This window comes from Schistocerca americana, chromosome 7 (assembly GCF_021461395.2).
Source record: "Schistocerca americana isolate TAMUIC-IGC-003095 chromosome 7, iqSchAmer2.1, whole genome shotgun sequence".
Classification (NCBI taxonomy): Eukaryota; Metazoa; Arthropoda; class Insecta; order Orthoptera; family Acrididae; genus Schistocerca; species Schistocerca americana.
In genome coordinates this window covers 474,169,690-474,187,392 of record NC_060125.1, presented here as the reverse complement: position 1 = coordinate 474,187,392, position 17,703 = coordinate 474,169,690, and positions in this window count along the sequence as shown.

Below are 17,703 nucleotides of genomic sequence, written 5' to 3'. Positions count from 1 at the left end.
GCCGCGTTCGTTGTCAATACGTCCCAGAGATGGCAGCACCGTACGGCAGATGGAATTTTACCGCCAGCGGCGAGAATGAGAACTGTTTTAAATACTTAAAATGGCGACGTTTTCCTTACTTGAACAGCGTGAAATCATTCATTTTCCGAATTTGCGTGATGTGAAACCAATTGAAATTCATCGACAGTTGAAGGAGACATGTGGTGATGGAGTCATTGATGTGTCAAAAGTGTGTTCGTGGGTGCGACAGTTTAATGAAGGCAGAACATCGTGTGACAACAAACCGAAACAACCTCAGGCTCGCACAAGCCGGTCTGACGTCATGATCGAGAAAGTGGAGAGAATTGTTTTGGGGGATCGCCGAATGACTGTTGAACAGATCGCCCCCAGAGTTGGCATTTCTGTGGGTTCTGTGCACACAATCCTGCATGACGACCTGAAAATGCGAAAAGTGTCGTCCAGGTGGGTGCCACGAATGCTGACGGACGACCAAATGGCTGCCCGTGTGGCATGTTGCCAAGCAATGTTGACACGCAACGACAGCATGAATGGGACTTTCTTTTCGTCGGTTGTGACAATGGATGAGACGTGGATGCCATTTTTAAATCCAGAAACAAAGCACCAGTCAGCTCAATGGAAGCACACAGATTCACCACCACCAAATAAATTTCGGGTAACCGCCAGTGCTGAAAAAATAATGGTATCCATGTTCTGGGACAGCGAGGGTGTAATCCTTACCCATTGCATTCCAAAGGGCACTACGGTAACAGGTGCATCCTACGAAAATGTTTTGAAGAACAAATTCCTTCCTGCACTGCAACAAAAATGTCTGGGAAGGGCTGCGCGCGTGCTGTTTCACCAAGACAACGCACCCGCACATCGAGCTAACGTTACACAACAGTTTCTTCGTGATAACAACTTTGAAGTGATTCCTCATGCTCCCTGCTCACTTGACCTGGCTCCTAGTGACTTTTGGCTTTTTCCAACAATGAAAGACACTCTCTGTGGCCGCACATTCACCAGCCGTGCTGCTATTGCCTCAGCGATTTTCCAGTGGTCAAAACAGACTCCTAAAGAAGGCTTCGCCGCTGCCATGGAATCATGGCGTCAGCGTTGTGAAAAATGTGTACGTCTGCAGGGCGATTACGTCGAGAAGTAACGCCAGTTTCATCGATTTCGGGTGAGTAGTTAATTAGAAAAAAAAAAATCGGAGGCCTTAGAACTTGAATGCACCTCGTAATATGCGTGTTACGAAAGCATGCCGTTTCAGTATAAAGGCGCACTGAAGATCCATCAAAAACGCGTTTTTCTTGTCACGATTTGTTATGATTAAATAGTTAATAACATATCTGCGATTAAAGCCTTCAGAATATAGTGAAATGCAATACATGGAATTATATTGCGGACGTTCAGTGTAGCGTAATGAATAGAGACACAGAGTTACAAATAGAAATTTGATATGTTGCAAGTTCATGATTCACTATCTCCAACTTTTTTACTCACCTTCGCGTTTTCTAATAGCTTCTGGGACTTTCTTATTAATTTAACATAAGTATATTCTATAATATTGAATGTTATGTAAATATAACCAAGTGCTCTCTCAGGAGTGTGTTCGATTGGCCTCATCTCAAAGAGAAATTGCACTACTTGCAGTAAGATACATCGCACTTTCTTGTTTAGTCTTGCATCCTGCTATAGTTTGTGGTTATTGTTGTACTTCTCATGAACGAACGTAAAATATGTTTGTTTGTCTTCTGCATTATAGTAATTACTAAACGTTGCATTCCATATGACTTAGAAGAAGCTTATCGCCATATGTGCAGTTTAAAATATGTATGTTTCCTGTAAGAATACCAGATGGTCCTAATCTTGCCAGCTTACGTAAATAAATAAATAAACAAAGTGAAACATAAATTATTAATTCTTGTACAGTGCATGCAACTGCAAAATGCGTTTTTTCGTCAGAACATGTGTTTAATTTTGTTTCGTTTCAAGGCAGGGAGGGGGGCTTGAGATATGATATCTGTATGTACGTTTCACAATAATTTTTACCTTTGGCACTACTGTAAAGAAAATACTGGGCAAGATAATCTGTGTAAAAACTATAATTCATGTGACTCTTGAAATGAGGCAACACATTCCTTTGCAAGCAAGAAACAGAAGAAATAGTGCCTCATTTGGCAAGTTTTATATAACATGAGACATGAGTGGTGACAAAAAGCTCATTTTGATAGTTCTATGAATAAACGAGTCATATTAATCGCGTGCAATGCACTGCCCTTTTAGGTATACACTATCTTAAAGCAAACAATGAAACGTCATCTAGCAAGGCTGACAGTGAAATCTAGTAGAAGGCGATACTTTTTAGGTGGCCAGTACTACTGAATATCAGCTACCGCGGGGAAGAATGGACGGAGGGCGTGAACCTTTTCCCCCACACACAGCCTCACCTTTTGCAGGCATTTTTCTGAGCTGCCTACTGCACATTACAGTTTAGTACGGAGCTGGTAGTGGAGTGAAGCGCAGTTGCTGGTATGTGCTGACGATGTTGGTAGATGACGATAACGGTGCGTAACCTGTTAAGCTTGCTTGACTGTGTGAGCAGCAAGTCGCACAAGCCGGCCGATATCCAATCATTCTCAAACGATTTTAAAGAAACTATTGAGTAAAAAACTCTGATTCTTGCACATCTTATAGCTTAGCTCGTAATCTCCATGATGAATTGCCTATCATATCGTTAATGGTCATAGTTGCTGTGATATTTCGATATTAGGTAAACTACTGCAAGAAATTGTAAAGTCTGCAGCTAAAAATGAGTGTCGTTATGAGTTTCCGTCGAGTGCGTATTAAGCCATATGTAGCTGTATATGGTTGGCTATGAACACTGTGGGACTTAACATGTGAGGTCATCAGTCCCCTAGAACTTAGAACTTCTTAAACCTAACCAACCTAAGGACATCACACACATCCATGCCCGAGGAAGGATTCGAACCTGCGAACGTTACGGTCGCGCGGTTCCAGACTGGAGCGCCTAGAACCGCTCGGCCATACCTAGCTGTATATGAAATGCAGATAACGTATTGAGTTATTCCTTGAACTTGAATGGATATCGCTGTCTGTCTCTAGTCTCGAGAAAGTGGAATGTATCTGAAGTGTTCCGTCACGAACTCATGCACCAGTGAAACTGCCAGAATGAAGAATTCACAACTCCCTCGTATCTCTCAAACGGCTGGAGATATCGAAATAAGACTGGAAAATGAAAGCACAGAGAGAGGAGAGTATTTTGTCTCATGATTAATATGTAAAACTTCCATATCTATCGTGATATTGAAACAACATTTTCAGTGGAATAATGTAATTACTGAGGACCATCGACAGCTGGTGAAACGAAAACTGCTGTGGATTTTTGCAACAATATAAGTGATGATTACTGGTTTATTTTTATACTGTGAATGGGCTTCTTCATAACTATTGATCTGCCTTGTCTTCAGTTGTTAAATTTTTTAGTATTCCATCAGATTTGAACTCCATTAGAATGTTAGTGAGATGAATATTTCTAAACTTTGTTGTGTTTTAGCAAAAGAAGCAGATTTTAACATGGCAGCAAGAGATGCTAAATATTCCTGAAAACTGATCACATTTATTCATGAATTCATGTCTCCTCAGCTACCTTCTTGGTATGACTGACAACTCCAGACTAGTCCTGTGGTGTAACATCTGCAATGGCTTCTTCTGTCAGCATTTCAACATCGATGAGCATGCCATTTATCATTAGCCATTTCGTCAACCTGGTAGCGTGAGGTTTTTGGATTGTAAAGCACTACAGGCTGCATTAACTTTTCCTTGTACATAATAGGTTCTAATTTATCCCATGGAACGCAACTGTGTACCCAGAGCAAAACATCGGCTTTTTTACGTTGCACTGTTGGAGCTTTATCCATCACAAGAGAGTGATATGGCTTATTATCCAGTACCATTGACGAATTCTGAGGAATATTTTGCAACAGAAAATTGTCTTCACAGCGTGTGAAAGCGTTCTTGGATGACACTTTTATAGTGAATCTCTTATTCAGACGTGCGATATTGTTATTATTAATGCAATGCCAACACAAAACGCTTATTCACAATACCTGACGACTGCAAAACCCTTGTACGTAGCGTGTATAAAAGATCGCTACGTGTAAGGTGCGTGAAGCGCACTTGGAATGTATCCTGATGGCTAAAAGAGCCACGCGCACTTTGAATAAGAAAATGCTATCTGACATTGAAATCAACGTAAAAGATTCGGTCGCCACCAACTCTAGCCACGTCGACAAATAAGAAGTTGGGCTGAGTCGGTAAGTTAATTAATTTGTTCATAAAAAACTCATAAAAGAACATTCATTGCAAAGTCACTCATAAAGAATGCGATGTAATTATTATTATGATCCAGGCATTGTTCCCGTGGATCAAATATTAAAATAAAGTAAAAAGTGCGTGGACACTGTGCATAAAAGCAGCTTGCAGCAACACTCCTGAAAGCAAGATCTAGTCCATAGCATTTGTTTTAAATGAAAAGGAAACACTAATCATTAGTTCTGTGCGCATGGAAACGCCATGGATGGGCTAACAAGGGAACTACGAGGTAAATTGCGTAGGTAGCAGAGACGTAACATCGGTACACAGGATAAGATTGGCGGCAAAATTATTTATTCCTTAAAACGTTGAGGTAATGCATCTATACAACTGCTGTTGCCTGGTAACTATGGACAATTTATTGTGAAACGGTACACGATTCACAACATACTCGTATGCCCACGTGGTTTGCGGAGACACAATTTCTACGTGCCGTGGCCAACAGTTTTAACAACAGTAAACCACGCAGTAGCGGACAATTAACGTTTTTCAGAAAGCACATGTGAATATACAAAGAGTAATGGCAGTGGACCAACAAACTACAATAATAAACCACGTGGATGGCTTCCAACGGACATAAGGTAAATGAGACAAAGAAAATTCGGGAAGAGGCAGAATTACTAAGGTTCAGGAAAGATTAGAACGTATACAGACTCAGTTGCATGCAGACAAACATTCACAATGAACCGAGGGTGCAATTCTCACATATGCAACCCCTTTGTGCTACGTTCTTCTTACGGATATAAGTCTGCATTGGGAATCAAACTGAAAGTCTGCGAAAGCCTTGCATTGCTTGCTGCGACAAGGTTAAACAATATTTATAAGACGAGACACGAAACCAAAAGCGAAAAGCTCCCCTCTCGCTACGATACAACGCGCCACGCGGTTAAATCCACTCACCCTCCTTTGAAGCGAGCACGGCTGCAGATCCTCGGCGCGCTGGAAGCAGACTGACCGCCTCACACACTCCAACGTCTCCCACGCGACGCCGTGGCCAGGAAAACCCAGAGATGAGGCTTCTGCCACCAACCCAACATCGGCAAATTTCACACAAGGGAAGCAAATCTCTTTGCCTACCTGAAAACTACAAGGGCTGGCCATTCTGTACGACTACCGCTGATTCTCTGCAGCACACCGAACCACTGTATAGCAAAATGAAACACGCCCACATTAATTCACTCACGCATTCCAGGCAGTTCTATATCATTGGAAAGCAAATAAAATGATAATGAAAGGGGACTACAGGACTCTTTCATCCTTCAACGCCAGAAAGGACTTTATCACTTTACAAAGGGAGCTGGAGAGTGCAGAGGCACCTAATGTGTGGACACCATGTGGTACTGTTGATCCAAAGCGTGGGAGGGCCACAGGGGCGCTTTGCCAACCGAACCACTTGTGACGAGGTAAAGAAAGCCAGCTAACTATTGGCGTTACCAGGGCAACACGTCACGTTCCCTCCGGTGAGCCAAAGGTCAAAAGTCGCTACTAATTGTAAATGCACTGTAAGGCCTCAGTAGCTGAGGCGATGTTTACATCTACTTCAGAGCAGTATTCTGCAGCCTGTGTGTCGCAGCACACTGGCGTACCGCCACGGAGTGAAGAGTAAGACACAAACACTACTGTAAGAAATTAAGGGATTTCGATTTTAGGCCTACCGCACATTTTTATATTTTTAAAGAAATTAACTATAATTTAATTCCTTCGATTTTAATTAAGAAGGTGGTTTTTTATTCTTTAATTACTTAATACATGCTGATAACAGTTATATTTTCAAATAAATGTAATCTATTTACTGGATATTGCTTCTATACTTTGTTTATCTTGATTTAATTGTATACTCACCTAGACGACTGCACCGTCTATTCTGCTAAGCTGAGAATAATTTTCTAACGCTGCATATCTTGTGTATGAACGGGTGTATGTGCTTTTCCCCAAAATCTGCAGATCAGCTAGAATGTCTGTCTCCTATTATTTTTATCGTCTTGTTTTGATATTTGTTCCAGTTTGTAGCCGCTTCTTAAACTGTATTGCTCTTTTCAGTTGCCTCCAAAGGATCCACACATTGTCAGACAGCAGTACAGTATTTCAGTCCAACAATATTGTTATTACTCGAGCCCGGACTTTGCCTTGTTTCAGTATTTCAGTTAAATTTTACCACAGCTGTGTTCTGCAGTAGTGTGACTACTGTGGTTGCTACTGAAATATTTTCTATTAGAGTGTTATCAAAACTAATTTTTTCGGTATGGATAAGTTCATTGCACAGAGTCGTCCATCCTCAAGTGCAAGTAGTGAAACGTCGAGTCCGAAAAGAAGAAACAGAAAAAATAGTTCTAAGGCAATCAAGTGATAATTAGTTATCTTATGGGTTTTATTTGGTGTGGTGACTAAACAAGTCCAATCCTAGAGCGTGCTGTGTGTGGCGAAAAACTTTATAATGCTGATATGATCTCTAGAAAATTGAAATGACATTTCTCAACGAAATGTTCCTCTGTTAACTAAAGATGTATACCATTTTCGTCGGGTGATGGAACAAGTTAAAAAAAAAATGTGTAGTTCATGACTACGTAGGGTACGTGTTTCACAAGAAGTACAGAAAGCTATCTATAAAGTAGCCAAATTTACCTAAAGGCAAAAAAACCACAGCTAATAACAAAAACGTTAATGCCCATTTGTAGAGAAATTGTGAAAGTAGTCCTTGGTTCCCAAGCTGTTGCCGAAATTTGAAAAATTCTTCCGTCTGCTGACTCCAACAGCCACAGAATCAGTGACGTGTGCAGTGATATCGAAGATATTTTGATAGGAAAAATAAAAAAAAAAAAAAAAAAGTCTTAAGTTGTCATTTCATATCGACAAGTATCACGATATTGGTTATCATGCACAACTTCTTTCCTTCGTAAGGTATGTAGATGGGGATATAATAGCAAATAATTTCCTTTTCTCTAAGAACTACCCGAACAAGCGACCAGTGAAGAAATAATTCGTGCGACTAATGTATTTGGTCCATAATAAAGTAAAAAAAGGTTCAAATGGCTCTGAGCACTATGGGACTTAACTGCTGAGGTCATCAGTCCCCTAGAACTACTTAAACCTAACTAACCTAAGGACATCACACACATCCATGCCCGAGGCAGGACTCGAACCTGCGACCGTAGCGGTCGCGCGGTTCCAGACTGTAGCGCCTAGAACCGCTCGGCCACTCCGGCCGGCCATAATAAAGTAGCTTTAGTGTTTGTACAGATGGATCAGCTTCTATAATAGACAAGTGAAAGGATTCGTGGGTAAAGTACGCGAAGTAAATCCTAGCTTTCGAACCGACCATTGTCTCAGTCAACGCGAAGCAATTGTTGCTAAGTCTTCCCATCTCCTCTGAAAATTATGATGCATAAACTGGTAGAGGCGACGACATTCATCAAATCATGGCCCCAATATGTGGCTTTGTGTGTCATGAAATGGGACCACATCACACTACACTTCTGCTACATGTAGGGGTACATTTTTAATGCAAATCTTTGAGCTTGGAGATGAGACACGTGCTTATTGAGTATTGAGGGGCACGAGTATGTGGATTTATTTGCAGGTGATGATGAATAGGCATCTAAGCTGGCATATTCCTCTGATATTCTCGTACATTTAAATGAAGTAAACAGAACAGTGCAATGTAGAAACGAATATGTGGTGACTAGTATGGATGTCGAAAATATTGAGACTAGTATGGATATTTTCAAGGATTTATTAATAAGTTAAATTTATGGATACAGATAAATGAAAATGGATCCCGCAAGATGTTCCCAATAGTATGACCTCTTACTGACGATAATAAGATGTTCATGGACTTAATCAAAAACATTTAGCACTCTTGCAGCAGTATTTCAAAAAATATCTTGGGGAGGGTATTGAAGATTTTGACTGGGTTCGTGATCCATTTGAGAATTCGAAACATCTGAATAATTTATATTTACGCTTACAACAGGGACTGGCAGATTTGAAAGCTAAGAGAACGTCGGAATAAAACTTTTTTTGAAGTGCATTTGGATGCACTTTTGTTCTCAGTAAACACTGAATACCCGTCCATCTCCGAAATGGTAGTTAATATATTATTACTATTTTCAGCTGCATTATTCTGTGTACTGGGTTTCTCAACGCTCACTGTAATTTTAAAAAGTCAAAGAGAGAGAACGATCACGTACGACCATGGTATCACGACAAAACCGAGGAGTCTCCAGCACTAGCCATAACTACTCCCGAACAGGCCATGAAGGCCCAACGATACCGACCGGCCGCCGTGTCACCCTCAGCCCATAGGCGTCACTGGATGCAGATATGGAGAGGCATGTGCTCAGCACACCGCTCTTCCAGCCGTATGTCAGCTACCGAGACCGGAGCCACTACTTCCGAGTCAAGTAGCTCCTCAGTTTGCCTCACAAATGCTGAGTACACCCCGCTTGCCAATAGCGCTCGGCAGACAGGATGGTCACCCATCCGAGAGCTAGCCCAGCCCGACAGCGCTGATCGTCGGTGATCTGACGGGAACCGGTGTCACCACTGCGGCAGGACCGTTGGTAGCAGCAGCCATAAGGGGCCAAAAATTTTGAAGATGCCTTTAGCAGAAGCCGACACCGGTAAATAAACAAATATTATTGCGATCTCGACTGTTGACTTTAACCTAAAGAGAGAGAGACGGAAATTCATCGACCAAGAAAAGAGGCAAGCTTTGTCAACGATTCCGCCGTGAATCAACTGTCCGCGTGCAGCTAAGCAGGCTCAAGTATCACATTGAAGGTATGAGTAGTCACTTACTTTAAAATTCGTGTAAGAAACGAATATTTTTCTACAGTGAAATAAAGTTAATAAGTCGTTAACAAATGCGTGAATCTATTTGTGACTTGTAATAATAATAATAATAATGGATTACATAATGACATTAATTTGTAATTATATTAACATCTTGAAGGAACATTTTGGTGTGCCATTTTGAGTCTAGGTCGGTCTAGATGTACTGTGAGTAATAAAATTTTGCGGAGCACAGCCATAAAGCACCGGGTGGTTATGATTAAACTGACAGTGTTACGAGTGCTGCAGTGTGGGTTGTATACATCGCAGGTCGCTGAACATCGTAGGTATGTTCATTAACCGATGCGCCCGTGCAGTTTGCAGAAAAAATAATAGTTTCACTTTCCGCCACCAGGTGAAAATATAGCGCTGCAAGTAGAATGAAATTTTTCCTGTTTTGGCGTCAGTATACTGTTTTTCACTTGGCGACACATGGTGATTTCATTTGTGGCGTGACTCTAGGTGTAACGGATTAAGAAGGCTCAAGTTTCTCGTAGGGAATGCAATGACTTGAGTAGAAAGACAGGCAGCTGGTAGAGTTGTTTTATCGTAACGGCAGCAATAGCAGCGATGCACTGCGGGAATATCGCCGACAGCAACAGCTGCGGAGAGGCCCCATGTCAATAAATGGGCTATGGTCAAGAAATCTTAAGAAACGGGTGAGTTAGGTGGTGTAGCCGGTAGAGGGATGTCGCCCTTTCTGGTACCGAGCGCCGCGGGTTTGGAATCCGCACCAGATGGCGGGGACCTCGGTTACCACTAGAAGTTTTTGCAGCCGTCGCGCCATAAGCCGCGGCTGCACGTGCGCTCCTGGCCCGCGTTAATGTGAGGACGTCACGGTGGAGCACGTAGTCCCAGCGGCCAATAGCAAAGTACTCTATCAGGCATTTAAGCGCCTGTTTCTCGCTCAGCAGGCAGTCTGATATTCGCGTTAGTCTATCGACATCTCGCCTACAGACAGCGTTGGTTCCGTGTACGAGTGGACGTTGTGGATTCGTTGTGACCCCGTTGCTATTTGCGTGTTGTTCGTTAGATCAGTGAAAGGTCGGCCATCGTTGTTCGTGTCCGTCCGTACCCGTTCGTTTTGTTTGTTCGCGGGCCGCTCCCGTTTGGTCCCACGGCGCTTTCGTTCTCGGCAACTCTGTGACTGTTCCGGTCGCGGTTGCAACACCTATTCCTGTAGCAATTGTTGATGAAGTTGCTGTAGCGACCGTGCGGCACACGCCCCAAATTCTGCAGCCAGTGATCAAGCTGTGTCACGGAAATTCTCTCTCCTCCTACCAACAATTCAAAAGATTTCGCTGCTTATTTTACACTCGCATCCGTATACGGTTCATAATATACACGAAATAAAGCCCCAAGATAGGCTACAACGCTCTGACCTTGCCCTTCGTTGTTTGGCATGCATGGGAAAGGATGACATTTGGCGGGGGAATATTCTTTTCACGGACGAGGCACTTTTTACTCTGTACGTTGGCGTGAATGCACAGAACTGTCGCATATGGGGTTCTATGGCGCCACATATTGTGCAGGAATATCCACTGCAGTCATTTTATGCGACTATGTGGTTTGGTTTCACAACCTTCTTCATTCTTGGTCCGCTTTTCAAAGAGATGACACCTCGCGGTGACGTTACGTCTGCAGTGACATTTGCACGTTATAAGGACCTCCTTGTCCGACACGCAACTGTGTCCACACCATTATTTTCAGGCAAGATGATGCGATATCGCAAGTCACTTGCAGGTGAAAAATTTGCTTCTAGAAACCATTTGAAAGGACCGTATCATCTGTAGATAATTTCAACGTGTGTGGCCTTACACGTTCCCCGACCTAAATCCATGTGACTTCTGGTTGCGGGGATATGCTGCGAGCAATTATCGATCTTGCCGAGTTAGGATGCAGCATATTGCTGAGTTGGGAGACCATATTGAACACATATTGTAATCTGTGACCATATCCCAATAAATGTGCGTGGGCCACCGTTATCGTGTGTTTGCACGCTGGTCCTCTTTCCCTTTACCCACGTCGCATTCTGACTGCTTGCAGCGCAATAATTTATTCTGGTGGCAGGAACTGGATCTATCATTTTTTTCAGCACACTCCAAGAGCGCACCGATTAATGAACTTATCTACGATGTTCCAGCGTCCTGTGATGTATACAGCCCGCACTACACCACTTGAACACCGTCAGTTTAATTATGGCCACCTGGTTCTCGACTATTTGCCATGGTTAATTTTACTAGGATGTGTGTAGCTGATAATTCGTTTTGGAAATAAACTTTATTATTACTGTTGTTTGTCAAGAAGGCCATTAGGACTACACAAAATACTTTTGAAGGAATTTGCTTTGAATCGTGCCCATACTTTCTTCTGTCTATTCCTGAGGGCTTTCTTTCTCTCTTCAAATCATGTCGTCCCAGGCGTCTCCTTCTGTATTTACGCTTTATCAACATGGCACTAGTGAATTTTGAGTCTGAAGATTTCCCAGTTTTGGATAACATCTGCTGTAATTAATGCCGATTTGAGATCAGTTTTGATCTCGCCAATCTATTTTATTGTGTTCGTGTACTCCTGTTGTTAACAAATGCGGCTGTTTGCTTTGTAAGTTTGTTTGGGTTAATTCTTGTAATGATGCCTTGCAATCCTAACGTGCGTTTTCTAAAGTCACTATTGACATTTTTGTATTGTTTGATTTTCTGTTTGTGTCTCTATCGGTATTGTTCGTCTAAAAGTTGCGGGCCTAGAATTTTTCTTATGATTTGGCCTTCCTTTTTCTCATTGTTTTCATTGTCTGTTTTCCTGTTCAAAATTAGTTTTTTTGGTTCATATTGACATTTTGGTTTAATTACTGTATTTTAATGTCTTAATTTTCTATTATTGGAGCTATATTTCTTGTTGTACATATTTTGGGTAAGTTGTTATGCATTTTACATCATTTGAGACCTAATTCCGATTGCTGTTCTTTCGATTCCATATTCCTCGATGGTTTTATACCAAGACATTTAAACTGTAGAAGTAGTTTAATTTTGCCATATTTGGACTCCATTAATTTTGGTGATTGTTTGTTGCGAGTCACGTATTCTGTTCTTTGCAAAAGATAATGAAGACAGACTTTCGCTGCAGATTCGTTCAAGAGTTCAATAGGATCTTGCGCTGAGGAAATGTCGCGAAGTAAGACTGCTAAATCATCTACAAATGCTAGTGAATGTATAAATCCTACCTTTCCCTGAAGTGGTTGATTAATTTTGCAGGTTGATTCCTGTTTTTGCCATTATTGTCTCACTTTCTCAAGGAAGCAGTTGATAAGTAATGGAGGCAGCCCTTCTTTTTGTTTTACTCCCGTTCTGATTTTGGAAGTAATTGGCATTTCTGCCTTAAATTTAAGCTTACACTTTGAGTCTGCGAGTGTGGTATATGATTACAAGTGTTTTCAAATCCAGGCATTGTTATTTTAAATTCGCGATCATCTGAATCAAGGGCTTTTTTGAAATCTTAGGAATAGCTTTAGGTTGAAGACTAAATCTTGTCACGACCGGCCTGGTCTGAATCCTAACTGAAATTCTCCAAATTTTGCTTCCAGTTGCGGTCTTTCAAACACAAGATGAAATGATGGGTATGGTGGCCCTCAACTACGTACCCTCCGACTCAGAGTTGAAATATTACAAGTTTTGGCTGGTTTCGTTGCCTAGGGGCTGGGATATGTAGTTGCCGCATTACAGGCCAAATACTGCTGAGCCTACAGTATACAATATGAATATACACATTAATTAAATGGTCAAACGTTCCTATCACCCAGAAATTGCGAATTTTGAATGAAAAGACAGTTATAAATGAAAGATTGCAATTAAGTAAAATCTGCAAGTGCTATCTTAACGACTTTAAATGACGAGTACGACAGTGGACGTACCTATAAGAATGCCGTTTATTACTACAAAACACTTATTGGTGTCGATGGTCCAGCAATTAAATAAATGGTTCAAATGGCTCTGAGCACTATGGGACTCAACTGCTGTGGTCATAAGTCCCCTAGAACTTAGAACTACTTAAACCTAACTAACCTAAGGACATCACACACATCCATGCCCGAGGCAGGATTCGAACCTGCGACCGTACCGGTCGTGCGGTTCCAGACTGTAGCGCCTTTAACCGCTCGGCCACTTCGGCCGGCAATTAAATAAAATCTAAGACGAATAACAGGGAAACAATAGATTCCCACTTCATGTCATTAGTTATGAGTAACAACATGGCTCGCGAGATATTCACTTCTAAATGCATACTACGTCTTCACTGCAGAAACCACGGAAATCTCACAAGTGCACAAGTCGGCACTACGAAATGTTTCTATCTCCCGCAACCACAAGCCAACTCTTACACTCTCCAAGTCTTTTCTCGCGACTGTGCGTCCATCGCGCCGTACTGTCCAGGACTCTCCGTGTCCTGTGTGACAGTCCCTCGCGCTGCACTATTCAGAACTCTCCTTGAGTCCTTTTTGGAACGATCACTGTCATTGGCTAGAGCTCTCCCGCCCTGTCTCCAATCCAACACGCACTAACAAACATAATGAAACACATTCCAAATACTGGATTTACATTTAAATAACTTGAAATTAAATTAATATTCCTACGGCTGGACCAAAAACACCCTCTAACTCACATTATTAATTTCATACACAAATTAAATAAACATATATCAAAGGAACTGAACAGAAGTAATTCAGTGGCCTGATATCTCTGTGCTTTTTAAAACAAAGTAAATAATTGACCAATTTCTTCATGAACAGTATATATCGGATATAAACAGAGACATAGATGAGTAAATATATTTATAAGCATGCATCGTTTTTTTCGTGTAACTGTGGAGTACTTACGGCCTGACGCGATCGATAGTAATCGGTCACTTTGACCGCCAATAACCCACGTACTATTCAAGTTAGATGCCTGTAATTTATACCAGTTTAGGTTTACACTAATAGCTTTCTAAAGACACGTCGACCGACAAAAATCGGATGAACCGTTTATATTTTGGAAATTCGTTGCTGGATGTTACTTGTATAATTTATAGTCAGATACTAAACTTTAAACTAATAAAGATATTGAAAATCTGAATACACCATCAGAATCGTCGTGCAAATGATAGTAATGTACATGTTTCTTTTTAAGGCATCATGATTCGTCTAGCTACTATTAATTTCTATACGAACTGTGAAATGTCTGCCATTAAGGTTTCACAAAGTCCGCCATCTTTGGCACTCCCGGCGTGTCTCCTTCACCGACACAGCGTCACCATGGAATTCCCAGCCACGCGGCCGATGGACCACGTGGTCTGGCCGTTGTGTGGCATCAGGCGGTTGCTAACGAGCTGCGGCTTGCCCAGCGGCCCCAGCGGCGGCCGCCAACTCTGAACTTAGAATATTTTCAGGGCGCCACAACTCTCCCGTTACCTCACAAGTTATTTCGGTACTGTATCGAGAAGAAACTGGGATAGAATTTTATGTGCAACTGATGTTAGCGGGATTTCTCTGTAGTTATTTGCATCTGTTTTGTTCAAAATGGTTCAAAATGGTTCAAATGGCTCTGAGCACTATGGGACTCAACTGCTGAGGTCATAAGTCCCCTAGAACTTAGAACTACTTAAACCTAACTAACCTAAGGACAACACACATATCCATGCCCGAGGCAGGATTCGAACCTGCGACCGTAGCGGTCACGCGGTTCCAGACTGTAGCGCCTATAACCGCACGGCCACTCCGGCCGGCCATCTGTTTTGTCTCTCTTCTTGTGTAACGGGTAAATTAACTCGTTTTGCAGTCTTTTTTTTATTTCAGAGGTTGAAAATACCGCTTCAATTGTAAGGTTCTTTTTATTTAAAAGACGACTGGTTTCGGGCTCTTATATGCCCATCGCCCGTGCTCTGCGCTCGCTAGTTCTATACCGCATCCTGTTCTCGTCCATCACAGCACTCAGGGCTGATGATGGGCATATAAGAGCCTGAAACTCGTCGTGTTTTAAATAAAAAGAACCTTACAACTGAAGCGGTATTTTCAACCTCTGAAATAATGCTCAGTTGCGGATGTTCCTCCAACAGGACTGTTTTTATTTATTCATTTATTTATATTTCGTACTTGCTGCTACTTTCGGGATTACAGTCCCATTTCAAAGCAGTCAGTCTCGTCGTCAGCCGAAACACCAGGCTGGCATCCATCACAGCCAAACTAAGCTCGCCGGACAAGAATCACTTAATACCGTGCAGTTCCACGCCTCGTTTCGGCTGAGAACGAGTCCACAAGATTGTGCAGGTACACTGCATCCAGGTTAAGCCACTCGCCGAGGATTTGGTCACACAATTCCACCAAATTGCGGGATGCTGATGTTGGCGTTTTACTCACTGTTCCAACACACCCCACATATTTTCTATAGGTTTCAAGTCAAGTGATGTTGCAGGTCAATCGAGATGTAATAGGGTGGGGGAGTGTACAGAAAACTAATCACATATTCTTCCAGCTCGACGAATTTTGCTGTTGTCGTCTTTATGTGCCTGTGTGAGCACATGGCCTCTTACGAGATGGACGACTCCTAATGTTCATTGCATGCGGTTCCCGTCGTAATGCTCTCTCGCTCACAGGTTGGGATGGACCTTCATTCACTGTATGCAGCAATTCCTAACAGGGTTTGGAAACGATTTTGATTCAAAAGCCGTAAAACGCGTCTCCGGTCTCTCTCAGGATCTTTCCCTGACCACAGTTCTGACGTCGTGTCTCGTGGCCAGAAATCCAGCAACTTCATACACCGTATGACCATGGGCACGGTCAAACACGATTGCCCCTTTTCGCTACCCATATCAACGTACAATGTTTGGCTGATACACCAATGTCTCACTGATCGCTAGTGTCTTATGTTCACGTAGAGGCAGTGCACGCGCGGCTGATCCACGTGACCCGATCGCTGCGCCGTCTGTAACGGCGTAACGATTCAGCTGTTGCTTGAGCTCTGGGGTGACAAATTTTTTGTCCAGTGAACTTATGACAGGTGTTGATGCCGGATCTATGGTCGTCGGCTTGGCTGATGGCAGGATTGACTGCTTGGAAAGGGGATTGCAAGCCAGACACTAGTACCAGGTACGAAATATAAATAAACAAAAAAAGCGGTACAGCCTTTGAATGTTTATTCCTAAAAAGAAAGTATTAATTTTAAATAATGAATCAGTGTAGCAGTTATGTGTTTTTTCACGCTTAGCAAGACGCGTTTCGAGAATTTGTTGTCATTGTAAAGCGCAAATATTTACGTATGTGCTATATGTGATGTTTTCATGTGTATTGTTGTGCCTTTCTTGCAATGTAGTCGTCTTTTTGATGTTGTACTACAATCGGAAAATGTATATTCCAATTGGAAAATCGGACATAATAGATCTTCGGATGTTTTTATATATTACTGTTAGCAATAATATTTTTGTCTCTCTATTTACAGGGACTGTGCCTCACCCATCACGGAGAAAACACACATGCAAACATCGTACAAAATACTTGTGTAAACTTTTGCACTTGAGAATGGGAGCAAATTCTCAAAACCAACCATGAAAAAATACGTAACTTGTGCAGTGTTTCATTATTTTCATCCAGTTGCCGGCTCTCCAAACACATCGATTAAGATGAGCAAAATAGCATCAACTGATGTGGCAGAAAAATGCATAAAATTATACCTACTGCACTCCCAAAAATTCCGAGTGACCATATTCAAAAATGGTTCAAATGGCTCTGAGCACTATGGGACTTAACTTCTGAGGTCATCAGTCCCCTAGAACTTAGAACTACTTAGACCTAACTAACCTAAGGACATCACACATATCCATGCCCGAGGCAGGATTCGAACCTGCGACCGTAGCGGTCGCGCGGTACCAGACTGTAGCGCCTAGAACCGCTCGGCCACGAAGGCCGATGCGACCATATTCCAAAATGTGTCAAGGAACACTACCTTTAACATACAAGGGGCAGTCAAATGAAAACGACAGATAAAAAAAAGGGAACTGTTATTTCAAAAATAATCGTCATCGCTGTTAATATATTTATCGCACTGCGAGACAACACGGACGATACCTTCCTGAAAAAATGTTCGTGGTTGCCTACAGAACCGTTATTGTACCCAGGCATGCATATCTTCGTCCGAAGAAAATCGACGGCCACAAATGTCTTTCTTCAGGGCTCCAGAAATATGGAAATTGCACGGGAAGAGATCAGTACAGTGTGGTGATGTGTAAGGGCTTTCCAGCTAGTCTTCTGCAGTGTACTCGAAACTACCTTGCCGACATGTGGGAGGGCATTTCGATGGCAGGTTGTTTCCACTACGGTGCAGAATACTTGCTTGGAAGCCCCTACACATCATCCCTACAGTCCCAACCTCTTTCCATGCGGAGCCCTGAAGAAAGATATTCTTAACCTTTGACTTGCTTCGGACGAAGGGGTACGCGCATATCTACATATATAGT